The sequence below is a fragment of the Schistocerca nitens genome, chromosome 1, assembly GCF_023898315.1.
Source record: "Schistocerca nitens isolate TAMUIC-IGC-003100 chromosome 1, iqSchNite1.1, whole genome shotgun sequence".
Classification (NCBI taxonomy): domain Eukaryota; kingdom Metazoa; phylum Arthropoda; class Insecta; order Orthoptera; family Acrididae; genus Schistocerca; species Schistocerca nitens.
Genome location: NC_064614.1, coordinates 95,697,289 through 95,719,439, shown reverse-complemented (window position 1 = coordinate 95,719,439; position 22,151 = coordinate 95,697,289).

The following is a 22,151-nucleotide window of genomic DNA, read 5'->3' as shown; positions in this document are numbered from 1 at the left end:
AACCTTTTGGGTACAAAGGCGGTCCACCTTTCATTGTTTTATGCTGATCACTATACGATACAGTCAGTTTAATTTTGTAGCTGTGATATCGACTTTTACAGTAGGTAGAAGACTAAATATGCTGTATACCATGCTAAAAATGTGTGATGGCTGCTGTAGGAGAGATAGTTTTGGAGAGAAGCTGAACATATAACAGTTGGCATAGATTTGAACAGACGGTGGTATCACCAGCGACTGAAACAGTAGTCGACGAATCAACAGACTACGCTGTATAGACTATCGATATTACCAGGAAAGGTGGTTTCATGGACACTGCCAGTAAAGTGAAATGAGCAGATAAGAAGAGAAATATTATACGTTCTGTTCCTGTTCTACACAAGAACTTCATTCAGTGGCGCGTAAAATGAATACTTCTCGAGCGTAAACACGACAGCGCTGCCAACCAAATCAGGTAACCAGTTCGCTTGGCCTACTTTCCAAACATTCCGGCTTTCCTTCCATTGAGGTCGTTTTTAAGTTGTTCTCAAAAGGGGAGAATGTACTTCAGACATTTTAACAAGCAGAAGTCTATGTATTTAAATTAAGGCCTTTTTTATCATGAACGAAATGAAAGTTAATGATGACAAAACAGAGGACAGCATTTAGCCTCAGTCGTACTGGAACACTGGGTGACACAGCAGCCTTTTCCATGGTACTATGTTAACCTGGCAACGTCACTAAACATGTATGTTCTAAACTTTCACGGATTCTATACCGCCTGAGGGAAAAAGTGTAATATCGGAACAAAACATACTAACAGTGTGCTATGCAATTTTCCACAGCCACATCCGCCGTGGGCTTCCCAATGGTGGCCCTAAAATTATTTAATGCTCTACCTTAGGATATTCAGTCATTACCAGTGGAGCCATTTAGAACTAAGGTTTTGTGTATATTAAAAGAGCAAACTTTACACAGTACTGAAGAATACTTCTCTGTGGGACCATTCACTAAACTGCAAGTACGTGCTTTTACTGCAAAATAAAGCAATGTGGGCCATTGCCTCATGCAAGAAAGAAGTTGACCATTGTAGCCAATGTTTTCCAGATTAGAGTTTGACTGTTTTCATCCAATATATTTTCAACTAATTAGTTCGCAGAAAAACAAATCATCAGACGTACAGAAAGAGAAATTAGGTTGATCAACACAAGACTCGCAACGAAGACGGTACAGATACACCAAGATGTCGATTAACAAAAACGGAGATCGCGTACCCTGTGGCGGCCTTAAATTATTTAATGTTGTATCTGAGGATATTCAGTCATTACTATCCAAGCAATTTAGAACTAAAATTACGTGTAAATTAAAGGAGCAAACTTTAGACAGTACTCAGGAACACTTCTCTGGTGATAGAACAGTGTCTACCTGAATTGCACTTCAGTGCCATGAAAAGAGCAGCAGCTCTGTAATTCAACTACACTATATTCTAACATTTTTCTAGTTCAGTTGGTAGATCACTTGCCCGCGAAAGGCAAAGGTCCCGAGGTCGAATCTCTGTCCGGCACGCAGTGTTAATCTGCCAGGAAGTTTCATATCAACGCACACTCCGCTGCAGAGTGAAAATCTCATTCTGGAAACATCCCCCAGGCTGTGGCAAAGCCATGTCTCCGCAATATCCTTTCTCTCAGGAGTGCTAGTTCTGCAAGGTTCGCAGGAGAGCTTCTGTTAAAGTTTGGAAGGTAGGAGGCGAGGTACTGGCGGAAGTAAAGCTGAGAGGACGGGGCAGCCGGCACGGTAGCTCAGCGTGTTCGGTCAGAGGGTTAGCTGCCCTCTGTAATAAAAAAAAACTGAGTTAATGGATCAACGACGAACTGAAACGGGTGTCTTGCGACGTCCGCCCCGAGCGGATACAACGAACAAAAACGAACAAAATGAGATTAATAAAAATAAAAAAAGTTGGTAGAGCACTTGCCCGCGAAAGGCAAAGGTCCCGAGTTCGAGTCTCGGTCCGGCACACAGTTTTAATCTGCCAGGAAGTTTCATATCAGCGCGCACTCCGCTGCAGAGTGAAAATCTCATTCTAGAAACATTTTTTTTGGTTTATTACTATTGTGAAGTATGCACATCTTTATTTGTTTTGTAATATCCATTTAGTATCATAGTTTAAATTACATACTGTATTCATTTTATTGTGACAATACTATCGTAAATTTGAGCAGTCTATCCAGCCATGGCTGGTGAACGACATAGAACTGGTCTTTAAATTGATCTCTTCATTTTTAACATAGGTTTGATGCGACTCTCCGTATTAGTTCATCCGGTGCAAGCTTCTTCATCTCTTTATAACAATTGCAATTATAGGAGCGATGTGGAGAAAATAAAACAGCATTCCATTTATATAAAAACGAAAACCTCGTCTACAATAGACACAGAAATAAATTTCTCTTATAGCTAACGCGGTGGTTGGACTACAAACTGTCTGTATTTCTTGGTGAATGATCAATTTCAGTATGAGACTTACGAGGGGCGTTTGAAAAGCCCGTGCGAAGTCCGAGATATGACACCACCGGCGCGTATCAAGGTCATGTTTAGTTAGTAGCATCTCCGGAAAGAACGCACACCAAGTTTCAGCCATATTGGTCGGTTTCTTTGTGTTTGGCATTCGTGTGAATCAAGGAAGTTGAGTGATTGTCAAAAGATGGACGAAAAAGAATTTCGTGTGGTGATTAAACATTACTTTATGAAAGGCAAAAGCCCTCAGGAGACTAAATAGAACCTTGATAAACATTACGGTGAATTTGCGCCTAGGATTAGAACAGTTTATAAGTGTTTTCAAAATTTTCGGAGTGGCCATAAGGGCACAAGTGATGCTGAACGTTCTGGACGCCCTGTGGAGGTTACGACTCCAGAAATTATTGATAAAATCCATGATATGGTGATGGATGACAGAAGAGCTAAGGTGCGAGAGATTGCTAGTGCTGTGGCCATCTCGAATGAACGTTTACATAATATTGTGCATAAACATTTGGACATGAGAAAGCTATCCGCAAGATGGGTTCCGCGATTGCCCACGCTTGACCAAAAACGGAATCGTGTGAAGTGTTGCAAGGATGGTTTGCAGCTGTTCAGGAAGAATCCGCAGGACTTTAAGCGTCCTTTCGTCACTGTGGATGAAACATAGATACATTACTATACTCCTGAGACCAAAGAAGAATCTAAACAATGTGTTACCGAGGGAGAATCTGCACCAAAAAAGGCGAAGACCATTCCTTTGGTCGGAAAGGTTTTGGCTACTGTCTTTTAGGATTCGCAAGGGATAATCTTCATCGACTATCTGGATAAGGGTAAAACTATCACAGGTGCATATTATTCATCGTTATTACACCGTTTGAAACCGAACTGCAAGAAAAACGCCGGCGATTGGACCGCAAAACTTTTCCATAACGACAATGCACCAGCACATACCTCTGTGGTTGTGGTCGCAAAATTAATGGAAATAGTATTCCAACTCGTTTCACATCCCCCCTATTCTCCAGACTTGGCTCCCTCGGACTATTATTTGTTCTCCACTTTGAAGAAATGGCTGTCGGGACAAAGATTTTATTCAAACGAGGAGGTGATTGCAGTAACTAATAGCTATTTTGCAGACATGGATAACTCCTTTTATTCGGAAGGGATCAAAAAATTAGAACAGCGTTGGAGGAAGTGTGTAGTTCTAAAATGAGACTATGTCGAAAAATAAAAAAGGTTCACCCCAAACACGTAAGTAGTTTTTATTTTCGCACGGACTTTTCAACACCCCTCGCACAAGTTACTTTCCATTTTTAAAACATATTTAGAGAATTCTGATCCACACACATGTCTGGCTGCTTTTTGCAGTGATTCAAAAGACAAATGCATTACGCGCTCACAAATAGTAAATTAATACCTATCAAAAAGCCTATATACGTTTTTCCTCTGATATTACCTGTTACGAGACCTTCCTCTCAGAATAGCACTACTACAGACTGGTAGCATAGGTACGAGCATACGGAATAGGTTTCCAGACATGTGAGTGGTTCAAAGATTCTTAAGTAATAGAAACCAATACATTGTCCTCACTGGCGTGTGTTATTGAGAGAGAAGAGAATCCTCAGGACTGCTCATGAAAGTGTGATAGAAAAACTGTTATTCACTGTACACGTAAATGATCTGACAGACCAGGTGAGCAATTGGCTGCTGTTTGCTGACGAAGTTTTCGTGAACGGGAAGATGTCATTGAGTGACTGTAGGGCGAAGCCAGATGACGTAGACAAAACTTCTGTTTAGTGAGACGAATTGAAGCTTGCTCTAAAAGCAGATGAATAGAGCATTAGTATTACGCTGCTTGAAACAGTCATGCCGATTATCTAGACGTAATGTAACAAAGCGATATGAAATGCTACGAGCGCGTAAGGATGGTAGTGGGGAAATCAAATGGTCGACTTCGCTTTATTGCGGGAATTTTAGTTAACTGTGGTTAATCTGTACGAGAGACTGTGTACAGAACATTAATGCGACCCATTCTTGTGTACTGCTCGAGTGTTTGTCGGACTAAAGGAAGATATCGAAGCATTTCAGAAGCGGTCTGCTAGATTTGTTACCGGTAGGTTCGGTCAACACCCAAGTATTACAGAGACGCTTCGTGCACTGAAATGGGAATCCTTGGGGGGAAGACGTTCTTTTTGCGAATCATTACTCAAACAGTTTAAAGAACGCTTCTATTGCCGCCAACATGTATTTCGCTTAAGGACCACAAAGCTAAGGGAAATTAGAGCTGTTAGGGTCTCTATTTGCGAAGGGAACACGGAATGAACTGTTTAGTAGTGCTACAAGGTACCCTTGGCGATGCACCATACGGTAAATTTCGGAGTACACAGGGTGTCTCTCAGAATAAGAGTCGTCAGACATATGTTCTCTGGTGTTTCAGGAGATTTTTTGCAACTCTGTTTTTGCAACATGTAGGTGGAGTCAGCCCAAACAATTACTGCTTGCAACTCTGTTTTTGCAACGTGTAGGTGGAGTCAGCCCAAACAATTACTGCTTGTCACATCTTTCATGTGACGCCCATTGTCGATGTAAAGCCTCGGTTTGTCTCCCATTAAAAACTGAATGATACTGAAAGTGGAACTTTACGAGTCCATAACACAGACACAAATTAGTTTTATCGACATGTATTATCAGGAACGCGCAGCCCCTCCCGCCGGAGGTTCTACTCCTCCCTCGGGCATGGATTTGTGTGTTGTTCTTAGCATAAGTTACTTCTAGTTAGTTTCAGTAGTGTGTAAGTCTAGGGACCGATGACATCAGCAGTTTGGTCCCTCAGGAACTCTCACACATTTTATCATCAGGAACAGTGAAACAGGAAGAATAATCAGCAATCCAGCAGCGATAGCAATCGGGCGCTGATTGCTACCGCCATACAAAAGCGTTGCTTTCTTCCTGTTTTTCTGTTCCTTTTAATACATATCAATAAAACTAATAACTGACTAGGCTAATCTGGGACCATTCTATCGAATTGGCACCTAAAATACCAATTTAAAAACGGAAAACAACTTGGCGCCTTCCGTTGACACTGGGCATTGTATGAAAGATGTGATGAACAGTATTTCTTTGGGCTGACTCCAGCTGCACATGGAAAAAACGAAACTGCAGATGTCTACCGAAACACCACACAAAAGACGTCTGACAGCCCATAGCAGAGACATCCGGTATACGCAGATATATTTGTAGAAAAGGCCTAAATCTGGTCCGGGGTTCCTTCTGGAATATGGGGAAAATGCAAGTCAGAGAAAATGACAACACTAGGAAGAGTTTGCTCGGAACATATTCTGACATCTACAGCCACAGAAGCACTAATTGTTAAATCATGCGCTATCTGGGAGCACTTATCTACTTGAGGACCAGTGGCTGTGTTCTAGTTAAACGATGAAGTAGGCACTCGTTGCAGCCCGCGGCCTCAGCTGGTTCCATCTTCCTTTATTGCAGAGCCTTCCGCCTCATTTAATTTGCATACATACGACTTCCCACACGCAGGGCGTCCCATTCTCAGCGTCTCCTTGTGGAGCCTGGGAGGCAATCTCTGCTAGAACACTATTCCGCTTGCACGAGGAACGAGCTGGTGCTATTAATTTTCTATGGCAGATGGTATTTAACATCTCACACTAAAAAAAAATTAATAAAAGAAGTGCTCCATGTCGCCCGGTATAAGGGAGAACCTGATGATCAAACACTGCGACATCATGGCTTCTTCAACATCTGATATATTTTTTAAATTTAATTTGCAGCAATTGCTGAACGCAGAAACTTTCACTCTTTGTTTTTTTTGTACCAGATGTTGTGCACCCAATTCATTAATGATAACTGATCCAGGGGATCCATCAACGAATCAAGAGTGCTACATAAAGTATAGATATAAATTATGTTTTTGTAAGAAGACAAAGAAAGTTGCAGTTAAGAATTATTCTTGGGCCCGGGTACTTACATAACATCAAGATTTACAGTAAAGGAAAGTGATTAGTAACAATACCAGTATAAACATATTAAACGGGGGTGTCAATTAGCCTTTGAAAATTTGCATGTTCGACAGCATTGCACTTTCGATTTATACGTATCCATTATAAATTGCTAATAGTATTTCTTAAAATGGGAGAGAAGAACCTGGCACCATGTCCAAGTTTCAGGACATCAGGTGACTTGAATACAGGTTAAATTCCAGTCTTCTTCAGTTCTCATAGACAGACGTTGCAGTATATTGTTACACAGAACTTTCGGGTTTACCGACGTAATTGCCATCATAATCACAATTCCCAACAAAAGATTGAGCTTCCCCACTTTTAAGAGCTACTATGATAACCACCGACAACGTGTTATCTACACTACTGGCCATTAAAATTGCTACACCAAGAAGAAATGCAGATGATAAACGGGTATTCATTGGACAAATATATTATACTCGAACTGACATGTGATTACATTTTCACGCAATTTGGGTGCATAGATCCTGAGAAATCAGTACTCAGAATAACCACCTCTGGCAGTAATAACGGCCTTCATACGCCTGGGCATTGAGTCAGAGCTTGGACGGCGTGTACAGGTACAGCTGCCCATGCAGCTTCAACACCATACCACAGTTCATCAAGAGTAGTGACTGGCGCATTGTGACGAGCCAGTTGCTCGGCCACCATTGACCGGACGTTTTCAGTTCGTGAGAGATCTGGAGAATGTGCTGGCCGGGGCAGCAGTCTAACATTTTCTGTATCCAGAAAGGCACTTACAGGACCTGCAACATGCGGTCGTGCATTATCCTGCTGAAATGTAGGGTTTCGAAGGGATCGAATGAAGGGTAGAGCCACTGGTCGTAACACCTCTGAAATGTAACGTCCACTGTTCAAAGTGCCGTCAATGCGAACATGAGCTGATACGCCAGCATGGCGATGACGAATACATGCTTCCAGAGTGCGTCCACCGCGATGTCGCCAAACACGGATGCGACCATCACGATGCTGTAAACAGAACCTGGATTCATCCGAAAAAATGACGTTTTGCCATTCGTGCACCCAGGTTCGTCGTTGAGTACACCATCGCAGGCGCTCCTGTCTGTGATGCAGCGTCAAGGGTAACCGTAGCCATGGTCTCCGAGCTGATAGTCCATGCTGCTGCAAACGTCGTCGAACTGTTCGTGCAGATGGTCGCTGTCTTGCAAACGTCCCCAACTCTTGAGTTAGGGATCGAGACGTGGCTGCACGATCCGTTACAGCCATGCGGATAAGATGCCTCTCATCTCGACTGCTAGTGATACGAGGCCGTTGGGATCCAGCACGGCGTTCCGTATTACCCTCCTGAACCAACCGATTCCATATTGTGCTACCAGTCATTGGATCTCGACCAACGCGAGCAGCATTGTCGCGATACGATAAACCACAATCGCGACAGGCTACAATCCGACCTTTATCAAAGTCGGAAACGTAATGGTACGCATTTCTGCTCCTTACGCGAGGCATCAAAACAACGTTTCACCAGGCAACGCCGGTCAACTGCTGTTTGTGTATGAGAAATCGGTTGTAAACTTTCGTCATGTCAGCACGTTGTAGGTGTCGCCACCGGCGCCAACCTTGTGTGACTGCTCTGAAAAGCTAATCATTTGCATATCACAGCATCTTCGTCCTGTCTGTTAAATTTCGCGTCTGTAGCACGTCATCTTCGTGGTGTAGCAGTTTTAATGGTCAGTCTTGTATTAAGGACCAACGATCACTAGATAAGAGTAAGAAGCTCATATTAGCGTTCAATCCTCTTGTGACATGGTTAGCCTCAAGTGATAAATTAAAGTCAAGAATCACGTGGATACAATGTCTGCCACTTCATTAAGCCGTCTGATACGACAATTATATGCAGAATACTTTAATCAAAAACTCTACTGGTTTCAATTTACCCTTTTTAATTCAATGATTATGTTGATTTTAAAGAGACCAAATTTATTTCGCGGTAGATTGATGTCTAACCGATTTCTGAACAGATTTCATATATACAGTGTGAAGAAAAACTGCCGCACTTGTTAGTCTGCAAATGATTCCTCATCCAGTTCAAGAAAAGAGTGTAGCTGGCAAAAGTTACTTCCGTCAACAGGTTTTAATAGAAATGTGATTTACGAAACGAGGCTCCAGAAACGCTGTAACTGCTTGCAGCATGACTAAGAACAGGTAGGAGGAGCTGTACCATTAGCTCACTGAGAAGAGCCGTGGGGGACCGACATACAGCCTCGCCGATGTTCTAATCGTATTCACGCCAAACTTTTTTTTCAGTCAAAGCATCAAATTGTATGTCATTTACAACTACACAATGCGGTACGTTGTGTATTTGCTTGTGTTGCCGTTAGCGTATAAAATTAACATCTCACAGACTTAAACGACTACTTCGTTTCGTCCATGACACAAATAAAACCGATAGAAAATAGCATACTACAGTAACATCGTCTGTATCTAATGACGTACAAAAAACACAAAAGGTAGACTACACTACATTGCACCTTATGTTATGCACAGTAGTTCCATTATGTACAATTGACGTCCGGCCTTAGTTTCACGGAGTCGGTACGTACCTGCACAAGTAACGTTCACTTTAGAGAAGATGTTCAAAGCGACCACCTTCCATTTGCAAACGCTTCGCCATTCACTGAATCGTACTTTGCTGTCTTCTACGCAACACATATGCATCAACTGTTGACAAAGGGACATGTACGCGAACTATTAGGTCCTGTACATCCACGGTTGGTGTACTAAAATCCTACTCCCTTAAGTATCTTCAAATAAAAACCTAGTGGATACAGTTCCGGGGAACATGAGGGCAGAACGTTGACCTCCATAAACAATCCATTTAATTAGAAATGCTTCTTTTAAACAGTTACGCACATTTATTCCTAAGAGTGACGGCCCAGCATGCTGAAAACATAGCTTTCGCCGAACACCAAGTGGGACGTTTTTTAATGTGTCAGGTGAAATATTGCAAACAAACGTAAGGTTCAAGGGCGCATTAACTTGTCCTGCAGTAGTTAAAGGGCACAAAAGTATTCCTTCCACGCCAGCAGCCCACAGGTTTACACCAAAGCATGCCTGAAAGCACATTCACAGGTGACATATAGGTTGTATTCTCACCCATAATGACTGTTGCGGAGGTTGAAAATTCATTCAACAATAAAGTTAGATTGTTGTTGTTGTTGTGGTCTTCAGTCCTGAGACTGGTTTGATGCAGCTCTCCATGCTACTCTATCCTGTGCAAGCTTCTTCATCTCCCAGTACCTACTGCAACCTACATCCTTCTGAATCTGCTTAGTGTATTGATCTCTTGGTCTCCCTCTACGATTTTTACCCTCCACGCTGCCCTCCAATGCTAAATTTGTGATCCCTTGATGCCTCAAAACATGTCCTACCAACCGATCCCTTCTTCTAGTCAAGTTGTGCCACAAACTTCTCTTCTCCCCAATCCTATTCAATACCTCCTCATTAGTTACGTGATCTACCCACCTTATCTTCAGCATTCTTCTGTAGCACCACATTTCGAAAGCTTCTATTCGATTCTTGTCCAAACTGGTTATCGTCCATGTTTCACTTCCATACATGGCTACACTCCATACAAATACTTTCAGAAACGACTTCCTGACACCTAAATCTATACTCGATGTTAACAAATTTCTCTTCTTGAGAAACGCTTTCCTTGCCATTGCCAGTCTACATTTTATATCCTCTCTACTTCGACCATCATCGGTTATTTTACTCCCTAAATAGCAAAACTCCTTTACTACTTTAAGTGTCTCATTTCCTAATCTAATTCCCTCAGCATCACCCGACTTAATTTGACTACATTCCATTATCCTCGTTTTGCTTTTGTTGATGTTCATCTTATATCCTCCTTTCAAGACACTGTCCATTCCGTTCAACTGCTCTTCCAAGTCCTTTGCTGTCTCTGACAGAATTACAATGTCATCGGCGAACCTCAAAGTTTTTACTTCTTCTCCATGAATTTTAATACCTACTCCGAATTTTTCTTTTGTTTCCTTTACTGCTTGCTCAATATACAGATTGAATAACATCGGGGAGAGGCTACAACCCTCTCTCACTCCCTTCCCAACCACTGCTTCCCTTTCATGCCCCTCGACTCTTATAACTGCCATCTGGTTTCTGTACAAATTGTAAATAGCCTTTCGCTCCCTGTATTTTACCCCTGCCACCTTCAGAATTTGAAAGAGAGTATTCCAGTCAACATTGTCAAAAGCTTTCTCTAAGTCTACAAATGCTAGAAACGTAGGTTTGCCTTTTCTTAATCTTTCTTCCAAGATAAGTCGTAAGGTCAGTATTGCCTCGCGTGTTCCAACATTTCTACGGAATCCAAACTGATCATCCCCGAGGTCGGCTTCTACCAGTTTTTCCATTCGTCTGTAAAGAATTCGCGTTAGTATTTTGCAGCTGTGACTTATTAAACTGATAGTTCGGTAATTTTCACGTCTGTCAACACCTGCTTTCTTTGGGATTGGAATTATTATATTCTTCTTGAAGTCTGAGGGTATTTCGCCTGTCTCATACATCTTGCTCACCAGATGGTAGAGTTTTTTCAGGACTGGCTCTCCCGAGGCCATCAGTAGTTCTAATGGAATGTTGTCTACTCCCGGGGCCTTGTTTCGACTCAGGTCTTTCAGTGCTCTGTCAAACTCTTCACGCAGTATCTTATCTCCCATTTCATCTTCATCTACATCCTCTTCCATTTCCATAATTTTTTCCTCAAGTACATCTCCCTTGTATAAACCCTCTATATACTCCTTCCACCTTTCTGCCTTCCCTTCTTTGCTTAGAACTGGGTTTCCATCTGAGCTCTTGATATTCATACAAGTGGTTCTCTTCTCTCCAAAGGTCTCTTTAATTTTCCTGTAGGCAGTATCTATCTTACCCCTAGTGAGACAAGCCTCTACATCCTTACATTTGTCCTCTAGCCATCCCTGCTTAGCCATTTTGCACTTCCTGTCGATTTCATTTTTGAGACGTTTGTATTCCTTTTTGCCTGCTTCATTTACTGCATTTTTATATTTTCTCCTTTCATCAATTAAATTCAATATTTCTCTGTTACCCAAGGATTTCTATTAGCCCTCGTCTTTTTACCTACTTGATCGTCTGCTGCCTTCACCACTTCATCCCTCAGAGCTACCCATTCTTCTTCTACTGTATTTCTTTCCCCCATTCCTGTCAATTGTTCCCTTATGCTCTCCCTGAAACTCTCTACAACCTCTGGTTCTTTCAGTTTATCCAGATCCCATCTCCTTAAATTCCCACCTTTTTGCAGTTTCTTCAGTTTCAATCTGCAGTTCATAACCAATAGATTGTGGTCAGAATCCACATCTGCCCCTGGAAATGTCTTACAATTTAAAACCTGGTTCCTGAATCTCTGTCTTACCATTATATAATCTATCTGAAACCTGTCAGTATCTCCAGGCTTCTTCCATGTATACAGCCTCCTTTCATGATTCTTGAACCAAGTGTTAGCTATGATTAAGTTATGCTCTGTGCAAAATTCTACAAGGCGGCTTCCTCTTTCATTCCTTCCCCCCAATCCATATTCACCTACTATGTTTCCTTCTCTCCCTTTTCCTACTGACGAATTCCAGTCACCCATGACTATTAAATTTTCGTCTCCCTTCACTACCTGAATAATTTCTTTTATCTCGTCATACATTTCATCTATTTCTTCATCATCTGCAGAGCTAGTTGGCATATAAACTTGTACTACTGTAGTAGGCATGGGCTTTGTGTCTATCTTGGCCACAATAATGCGTTCACTATGCTGTTTGTAGTAGCTAACCCGCACTCCTATTCTTTTATTCATTATTAAACCTACTCCTGCATTACCCCTATTTGATTTTGTATTTATAACCCTGTAATCACCTGACCAAAAGTCTTGTTCCTCCTGCCACCGAACTTCACTAATTCCCACTATATCTAACTTTAACCTATCCATTTCCCTTTTTAAATTTTCTAACCTACCTGCCCGATTAAGTGATCTGACATTCCACGCTCCGATCCGTAGAACGCCAGTTTTCTTTCTCCTGATAACGACGTCCTCTTGAGTAGTCCCCGCCCGGAGATCCGAATGGGGGACTATTTTACCTCCGGAATATTTTACCCAAGAGGACGCCATCATCATTTAATCATACAGTAGAGCTGCATGTCCTCGGGAAAAATTACGGCTGTAGTTTCCCCTTGCTTTCAGCCGTTCGCAGTACCAGCACAGCAAGGCCGTTTTGGTTAATGTTACAAGGCCAGATCAGTCAATCATCCAGACTGTTGCCCCTGCAACTACTGAAAAGGCTGCTGCCCCTCTTCAGGAACCACATGTTTGTCTGGCCTCTCAACAGATACCCCTCCGTTGTGGTTGCACCTACGGTATGGCCATCTGTATCGCTGAGGCACGCAAGCCTCCCCACCAACGGCAAGGTCCATGGTTCATGGGGGGAAGTTAGATTAGTCACTCCAAATCACGTTACTCATAAAATGTTCCTTATCTTCAAAAAAAAAAAAAAAAGTTCAAATGTTTGTGAAATCTTATGGGACTTAACTGCTAAAGTCATAAGTCCCTAAGCTTACACACTACTTAACCTAAATTATCCTAAGAACAAACACACACACACACAAATGCCCAAGGGAGGACTCGAACCTCCGCCGAGACCAGCCGCACATCCTCATCCTCAATTTGGTGTAAAATCCATTCGGAAAACCGTACTCGTCGAATGCAGTCGTCTCGCCGCTGCGGTTGAGTTAGTGTGTAATGATATGGATGAAGCACTTTAGGGTATAACACTTCACCAACGAGTCTTTGAGATATCTGGAACTGCCTTTTAATATCACGGGTAATTAGCCGAGGTGATTCGTGAATGGCTTCACATCAGAGCACACTCCGCTGCAGAGTGGGAAATTTCATTCCGAATAAAAATTATTTTGAACTGTTCTGTACCGTATATTTATTTGTGTCTACTCCATAGCAGTTTGGAAAGAATATTGTAGATAATTCATCAGCTGTACTTTTCAACGAATGTTCAGTTGTTTTTCGATCGCTTTCATTGGGCTAATCAGCTCTCTCATTGCTGTGGCAAGAGAGCAGCGCGTAGCTAACGCTACCTTGTCCCTACATGGCGTTGGCATTTGGGCTGTACAATAGGCAGTTCGAGCGCGGGAACCACGCTACCAATATCTTAATTGACAAACGTTTTTACAAACTTCCAGGTCATGTCAACAGCTGAAATATTGCGTACAGATTTTTTCAACGTTAACTCACAGTGGCAGAACGAGCAACACAAGTGTTGACATGACAAGTTTGACCGTCTGCAAAGATTTTCGTATTCTATCACTTCCTACGTGCAAACTATTAGTCCTAAAAAAAATGAACAGAACCTATCTGAAGGAAACTTAAAGTAGCTAAATTTTATGCTGAAATGCGTTTCCGCTAGAGGACGTTTCCGAATTATTTAAGGAAAACGTAGAAAAGTGGCCTTTTTTTTACTAATAGTATACGCGTTGTTGGTGAGAGAATATGAACCTCGGAGTAGTTTCTGAAGCTATTGCAGATTGCATAAACCAACTGGTAGGAGCAGCTGAAGTTTCAATACGAGCTTTATACACTGGACCGCCAAAGAAACTAGTATAGGCATCCGTATTCAAATAGAATACGTCGCTGGGGTCGGCAACGCCTATATAAGAGAACAAGTGTCTGGCGCAGTTGTTATATCGGTTATTGATGCTACAATGGCAGTTTATCAAGATTGAAGTGAGTTTGAACGCGGTGTTGTAAGTGGCGCACAAGCGGTGGGACACAGCATCTCAGAGGTAGCGATGAAGTCTGCATTTTCCCGTACCACCATTTCACCGTGAACGTCAGGAATCCGGTAAAATATCAGATCTGTGATATCGCTGTAGCCGGAAAAATATCCTGCAAAAACGGGACCAACGACACTGAGGAGAATCGTTCAACGGGACAGAAGTTCAACCTTTCCGCAAATTGCTGCAGATTTCAGTGCTGGGCCATCAACAAGTATCAGTGTGCGGACCATCCAATGAAACATAGATACGGGCTTTTGGAGCCGAAGGCCCACTGGTATATCCTTGGTGACTGCACGACACAAAGCTTCATGCCTCGCCTGGGCCCGTCTACAGCGACATTGGACTGTTAATGACTGGAAACATGTTGCCTCTGTGCGGCTGGTCCCGGCGGAGGTTCGAGTCCTCCCTCGGGCATGGGTGTGTGTATTTGCCCTTAGGATAATTTAGGTTAAGTAGTGTGTTTGCTTAGGGACTATGACATTAACAGTTAAGTCCGATAACATTTCACACACACACAGCCGGCCGTGGTGGCCAAGCGGTTAAAGGCGCTACAGTCTGGAACCGCGCGGCCGCTACGGTCGCAGGTTCGAATCCTGCCTCGGGCATGGATGTGTGTGATGTCCTTAGGTTAGTTAGGTTTAATTAGTTCTAAGTTCTAGGCGACTCATGACCGCAGAAGTTAAGTCGCATAGTGCTCAGAGCCACACACACACACACACACACACACACACACACCCGCGCGCGCGCGCGCGTGTTCTCTGGTCGGACGAGTCTCGTTTCAAATTGTATCGGGCGGATGGACGTTTACGGATATGGAGACAACCTCATGAATCCACTGACCCTGCATATCAGCAGATGGTGGGGACTCTGTAATGGTATGGGGCATGGGCGGTTGGAGTAACATGGGACCCCTGATACGGCTATATACGACTCTGACAGGTGACACGTACCTAAATACCCGATCACCTGCGTCCATTCGTGTCCATTGTGCATTCCGACGTACTTGAACAATTCTAGTAGGACCGTGCGACACCACACACCGCAGTGGTTAGCACACTGGACTCGCATTCGGGAGGACGACGGTTCAATCCCGTCTCCGGCCATCCTGATTTAGGTTTTCCGTGATTTCCCTAAATCGTTTCAGGCGAATGCCGAGATGGTTCCTTTGAAAGGGCACGGCCGATTTCCTTCCCAATCCTTCCCCAACCCGAGCTTGCGCTCCGTCTCTAATGACCTCGTTGTCGACGGGACGTTAAACACTAACCACCACCACCACACCACACACGTCCGGAATTGGTACAGAGTGGCTCCAAGAACACTCTTCTGAGTTTAAACACTTCCGATGCCCACCAAACTCCCCAGACATGAACATTATTGAGCATATTTGGGACGGCTTGCCACATGAGAAGCTCTCCTCCGCCTTGTACTCATACGGATTTATGGATAGCACTGCAGTATTCATGGTATTAATTCCCAGGAGCATTACTTCAGACATCAATCTCGTCCATGCGACGTCGTGTTTCGGTACTCCTGCGTGCTCGCGGGGGCGCTACACGAGAGGAGGCAGGTGTACCACTTTCCATGGCTCTTCAGTGAACGTTATAATCAACGTCCATCTTACTGACATCAATCGAAATACGTTTATAGTTACCAAACACAATGGGTACCATAAGACTTTGAACAACGTGTTAAAATAGTTTTTTGTTTTGGTCCCCTGTTCGAATACATACCCATAGGTTTCCACAATGTCATACACTCAACACACGTTTTTCTTATTAGTTCACATAAAGCTATCTGACGGCGAGGTTTCAACCTCTACAACGGTATTGGAAATATAATAAAATATGGGTGGTACATTAAACTTTTAATTTCTGTTGCGAGTGGTGTTTTCCCGCTCACTTTTTGCTGACACCAACGTACAGTCAGAATGGGACTGACCACCCCTACAGAGAGTGCAGCCCTTTCTACAAACATCGAAGATTCCAGAAATATGGTATTTTTACACCCACCGAATATCCCAAAATATACAAACATTGCAAACGTAAGATGTTTCAGGAACTAAATACTAAATAACAGGTAACTGCTACTTCTAGGTTTTGAACTGGCGGCCCGCAGCCTCTACACCACACTGCCTTCATCGCGGCTCGTTACATTACGACCTCTCCTGGAGAAACAGCGATCCGCTGTTTCGGAAATTACGACCGGACCTGACTACAGTACCTTGAAACTGGATCCTGTCGATGGTCTTCTGTATGAGGGCGCTGATAGGTCCTCGTGTTCTGGATGTGAAGTTACGTCCTCTTTACTACGAATGACATCGAGCCCCTTTCATCGAATTGTAAGTTTCCTTGAACCTCCCATCGTCCGTGTGCTTCGATTGATTGCAGTAGGGTTTCGTACGGAGAACGTGGACAAGGTCTCTGTGATTATATCTTCCTGATGAAGGACCATAAACGCAGACTTCATTTGTGACGTCCGTCAAGCGACGAAGGACACTATAAGACCCAGAGTAGCACTTTAGTAACTTATTCGATAGATCCGCTTTCCGCAGAGGCATAAAAATTCATGTGAATTCTCCTGGGCAGTATCTCACTGGCCGGTGCTTGGCTTTATAGCACTCTCGGTCTTTCCCTGGGCGTCCAGTGTCCGTATATGAGTGTTAAGTGGTTGAGCCTAGGGCTGTTGATATTTTTAAAAATGTCGGGGATCTGATACATCGATATTAAAAAAAAAAAATATTTTCGGTTCCCGATATATCGAGAGAAAGTACCTATATAGAGATATATCGACGGAAAAAATATCGGCGTATCGGCCTATAAAAATATCGGCTGTACATTGTATACAAGAGGGTCATTCAATATTTAAGACAGACAAATTGGTCAGGGGAAAAAACTGTTTGTCGGGCAAGTTTGATATTTTTATGGCCTTAAGTTGGCATCACTGGGATGAGTCCTGATCAGCTGATATATCAACATTGTTTTGTTTATAACCTCGAAAATACTTTTCAACATGGCGAGTCCGCTTGAAACGCTCACTTTAGTTGAACAACGTTCCGATATTCGTTTTTTACTTACTGAAGGCGACAAATCAGAGAATACATACTGTAGAATGTGTAAAGGTTGTATGAATAGTGCAAATTTTTACAAGTGGGTAGAGCAGTTCAAAAATGGTCGCGACTCAGTGACTGACAAACACCGTTCTGGCCGTCAAGTTGCAGTTTCAACTATTTCACTTGAAAGTCGAATTCATGACATTATTCGTGCCGACCGTCGTGTGACTATGGAAATGATACACTACTGGCCATTAAAATTTCTACACCAAGAAGAAATGCAGATGATAAACGGGTATTCATTGGACAAATATATTATACTCGAACTGACATGGCTCTGAGCACTATGGGACTCAACATCTTAGGTCATAAGTCTCGAACTGACATGTGATGCAATTTGGGTGCATAGATGCCGAGAAATCAGTACCCAGAACAACCACCTCTGGCCGTAATAACGGCCTTGATACGCCTGGGCATTGAGTCAAACTGAGCTTGGATGGCGTGTACAGGTACAGCTGCCCATGCAGCTTCAACACCATACCACAGTTCATCAAGAGTAGTGACTGGCGTATTGTGACGAGCCAGTTGCTCGGCCACCAGTGACCAGACGACTTCAATTGATGAGAGATCTGGAAAATGTGCTGGCCAGGGCAGCAGTCGAACATTTTCTGTATCCAGAAAGGCCCGTACAGAACCTGCAACATGCGGTCGTGCATTATCCTGCTGAAATGTAGGGTTTCTCAGGGATCGAATGAAGGGTAGAGCCACGGGTCGTAACACATCTGAAATGTAGCGTACACTGTTCAAAGTGCCGTCAATGCGAACAAGACGTGACCGAGACGAGCAACCAACCAACGAGCAACCAACCGAAAAAATGACGTTTTGCCATTCGTGCACCCAGGTTCGTCGTTGAGTACACCATCGCAGGCGCTCCTGTCTGTGATGCAGCGTCAAGGTAACCGCAGCCATGGTCTCCGAGCTGTTAGTCCATGCTGCTGCAAACGTCGTCGACCTGTTCGTGCAGATGGTTGTTGTCTTGCAAACATCCCCATCTGTTGACTCAGGGATCGGGACGTGGCTGCACGATCCGTTACAGCCATGCGGATTACATGCTTGTCATCTCGACTGCTAGTGATGCGAGGCCGTTGGGATCGAGCACGGCTTTCCGTATTACCCTCCTGAACCCACCGATTTCATATTATGCTAACAGTCATTGGATCTCGACCAATACGAGCAGCAATGTCGCAATACCATAAAAACCGCAATCCCGATAGGCTACAATCCGACCTTTATCAAAGTCGGAAACGTGACGGTACGCATTTCTCCTCCTTACACGAGGCGTCACAACAACGTTTCACCAGGCAACGCCGGTCAACTGCTGTTTGTGTATGAGAAATCGGTTGGAAACTTTCGTCATGTCAGCACATTGTAGGTGTCGCCACCCGCGCCAACCTTGTGTGAATGCTCTGAAAAGCTATTCATTTGCATATCACAGCATCTTCTTCCTGTCGGTTAAATTTCGCGTCTGTAGCACGTCACCTTCTTGGTGTACAGTTTTAATGGCCAGTGGTGTAGTTTATCAAGTTCAAGATAGTACTGGTACAGTTCATGAAATTATCTGTAACAAGCTGAAGTACCGAAAAACATGTGTAAGATAGGTCCCAAAGGAGTTGACGCCGCTACACGAGGAAACAAGGTTGAGTGTGTGCACAGAACTAAAGCAGCGTAATGAAAGAGAAGGTAAACACTTCCTCAACAAAATTTTAACTTGTCATGAAACTTTGGTTCAGAATGAAAAATTCCATTTGTATCTTTAATTCACTTGAAATGTGGTCAGCAAATCATACAACTGTTTCCTTGAACGGCTGCTTCCAATACAATCTCTTTATATGGAATTCAAATGCTTTAAACGGAAAACTAGCCAAAATGCCTGCCAATAATGGCGCTCTCTCTCTGCGAATTTCTACAACGTCCGTTGCAGTCAACGCCTAGATCACAAAAGTCTTTGGTTCATCGCTCCAATCACTCCCAGCGACTTTTCCACAGAGTAATACAACAATTAAAACAGCCAAAGATGTTGCACATTCTCGAAGGTTCATTTTTTTGTTTTTACAGCTGAATAGTTCATTGATTCTTTCTTACGAGAGTTGTAATCTTTTTTTCACACAGACATTTTCCTTGTTTTTAAATAAAATGAACATAATACAGCATTCGTCACACCTGTGGTGATTGGGTAGTGGGTAAGGTATTCAGTCAGGTTATTATTCATTGATTCCCGTTTTTCGACTTCGGTTACCTCCGGAAGAGGTCGATTTCATTTCGGTGAAATGGCGCTGCTACAGGCGGGTTTGGTACCAGATGCTCCTGAGATTATTGGGGCAGGTGCTCCCGTCGTTGGACTGCCTTTCAGTGGCTCACATTCAGTTTCGAAAAACTTACGTGTTCATGTTTTTGATTAATTCGGCTATTCTGGATTTATTTACCACGGCGCTATTGCAGTGGAGATACTCCGTTAGGGTACCTGGGGAGAAGCCATAAACGAAAGACGTAAAGCGCAGCAGGGTGCTAACCACGGAAACCAAGTGCAATCCATGACGTGTCGCTGCGGTACGTTGCTTCGTATCTTACAAAGCACTTTCAAAGTCAATTTCTGACACTAGTGAAGTTATAAACGTCGGTAATAAAATCTTTATGACGTAGAAGCTACAGGCCACTGCGATAAAACGAAATAGTCGTACAAATTTCTAACTACGTATTGTTAAATGTGCAGTTAACGCGCGGAAAATATCACACCCGAGGTGATACTTCGCGCTGTGCAACAATGTAGCTTGTGCACTAAAGCAAAAAGAAGAGGGACGTTTCTAAGATATACAGTGCAGAAAAGATGAATGTCTTCATTTCTCAGTGACACCCTGTAAAGGCCCAATGCTGAAATTACATCATGATGATGAACAAATGTAAGTGTTGGTAGTGAGACAATCAGTGACCTGGTTACGGATATTCAGGAACGGACTGTTATTTCTCGACACTGTTTTTAAGTCAACTATTGAAGAATTCCCTCTCGTTGAAACTAAATTAGCGAAGTTTATTCGACTGAATTTATTTCAAAGGATATAGAAGCTCAAAGATCAATGATCTGATGTATCAAACTTTAATCATTATTACGTGTGGTTTCAGAGCATAATTAGTAAACACTGAAGGTTGCAGTGACGTCTCTTCGACTAAAGTCTAGTAAACTATAACAGCTTTTCAGTCTGATATGCTTCACAGTTTTTTGCCCAATACATCCAAAGGCAAAAATTTTTAATCATTTTTAATGTAATACTATCCAGTGGCGAGTATTTTAATTTCAGTTGTTTGCTTCTTTCCTTATTTCTCTCATTTCCTTACTTCTTTTATGAGTCTAAGCTATAGAATCAATTTCTGGGTATCTTTGTAATTTACAGAGATAAATGTCAGTGGGATATGCTGTGGGTAATTTTCCACAATAATTTCGATATCCTTTACCTCCGTTTTGATGATATGGTAGCAAGCCAACATTTCTTACAGCCCGCTACATCTGCATGCCAGAGCTCGCAGTGAATCGTATTGAATGTTTTTTTTTCCTATGACTGCGTAAAAAGAAGTGGCCATCTCGAAACTAACTTAATGGTGTGTGTTTTTCACGATGTAGTTTGTGTTGTTGCTCAATTTAAATCAGCGCAGGAAACGCATAAACCTATTGTACCATCTACGGCGTCGAGAACATGCTTTATCGCCCTGCTCGGATTGCAACACAAAGAACACTGACAGTTCACGAAAACTACTACACGCCAGGTAGTCATGACGAAGAAAGCAAACCGAGAGAGATACGCAGAGTGTCCAGTATCACTCCAAGCTCTTTGGGAGCAACGTAGCTAGCAGCTTGAGGGTATCCAAAGAGAAAGCCAAACAATAATGGCAGAGCACAGCATAATACGAAGTATGAGTCAGTAGCTCATTTCAATAGTGTCATCTACCTCAAAACGTACTTTAAAAATCATGATCCCATACCAAAGACATCATTCAAAGTTCTCATAGTATCACAATGGTTCCAAAAAAATATGAACAGTTCACAAAGTACAGACAAAATACAGTTTCATAAGTGTGAAGTTATCCAACTGTGTAATTGTATAAACATGTGTCACTGATGTAGTAAAAAAAATGTTTGTCTCTCAGTTCAATGGTCAGATAGCTGTGTAATTTATGTGTTAGAGAAATATGGTACCGATGTGTAAAGTTGTATAAGCAAATACCATATTAGCTAGGGCTCCTTGTGCTTGCCAAACACATGGTACACAAAGTAAGCGTGTACCCCCCCCCCCCCCCCCGAGGATTAATGTTATTATACCCTCAGGTGTTACAGATTACAGCAATGGAATGAAATTTATCACGGAAAACTTTCTTTGTAATTCAAAAATCTTGAAAAATAAATGGTTTAAGTACAAAATTAATCACTCAAATGCATGTCATATAGCGCTAAATTTGCGTCTTGCTGTAAGATAATTCTGTGGAAGTGTCGTAGTTATCGTCCTCTGTAAGCAAAGTTCTGCTGAAGTCAATGTACTTACCTCATCATAAACGAAAGTGAAATGCTTTGCGTATAGATACTGTAGTTATTACGCACCTTACCGTGATCAAGAAAGTACTATAATGTAACGTATTGTTGTGCTACGAAAAAGGCTGTCTCATTGTAGCTATATCACAAAAGTTACTACTAAAACATGTTTTACTTT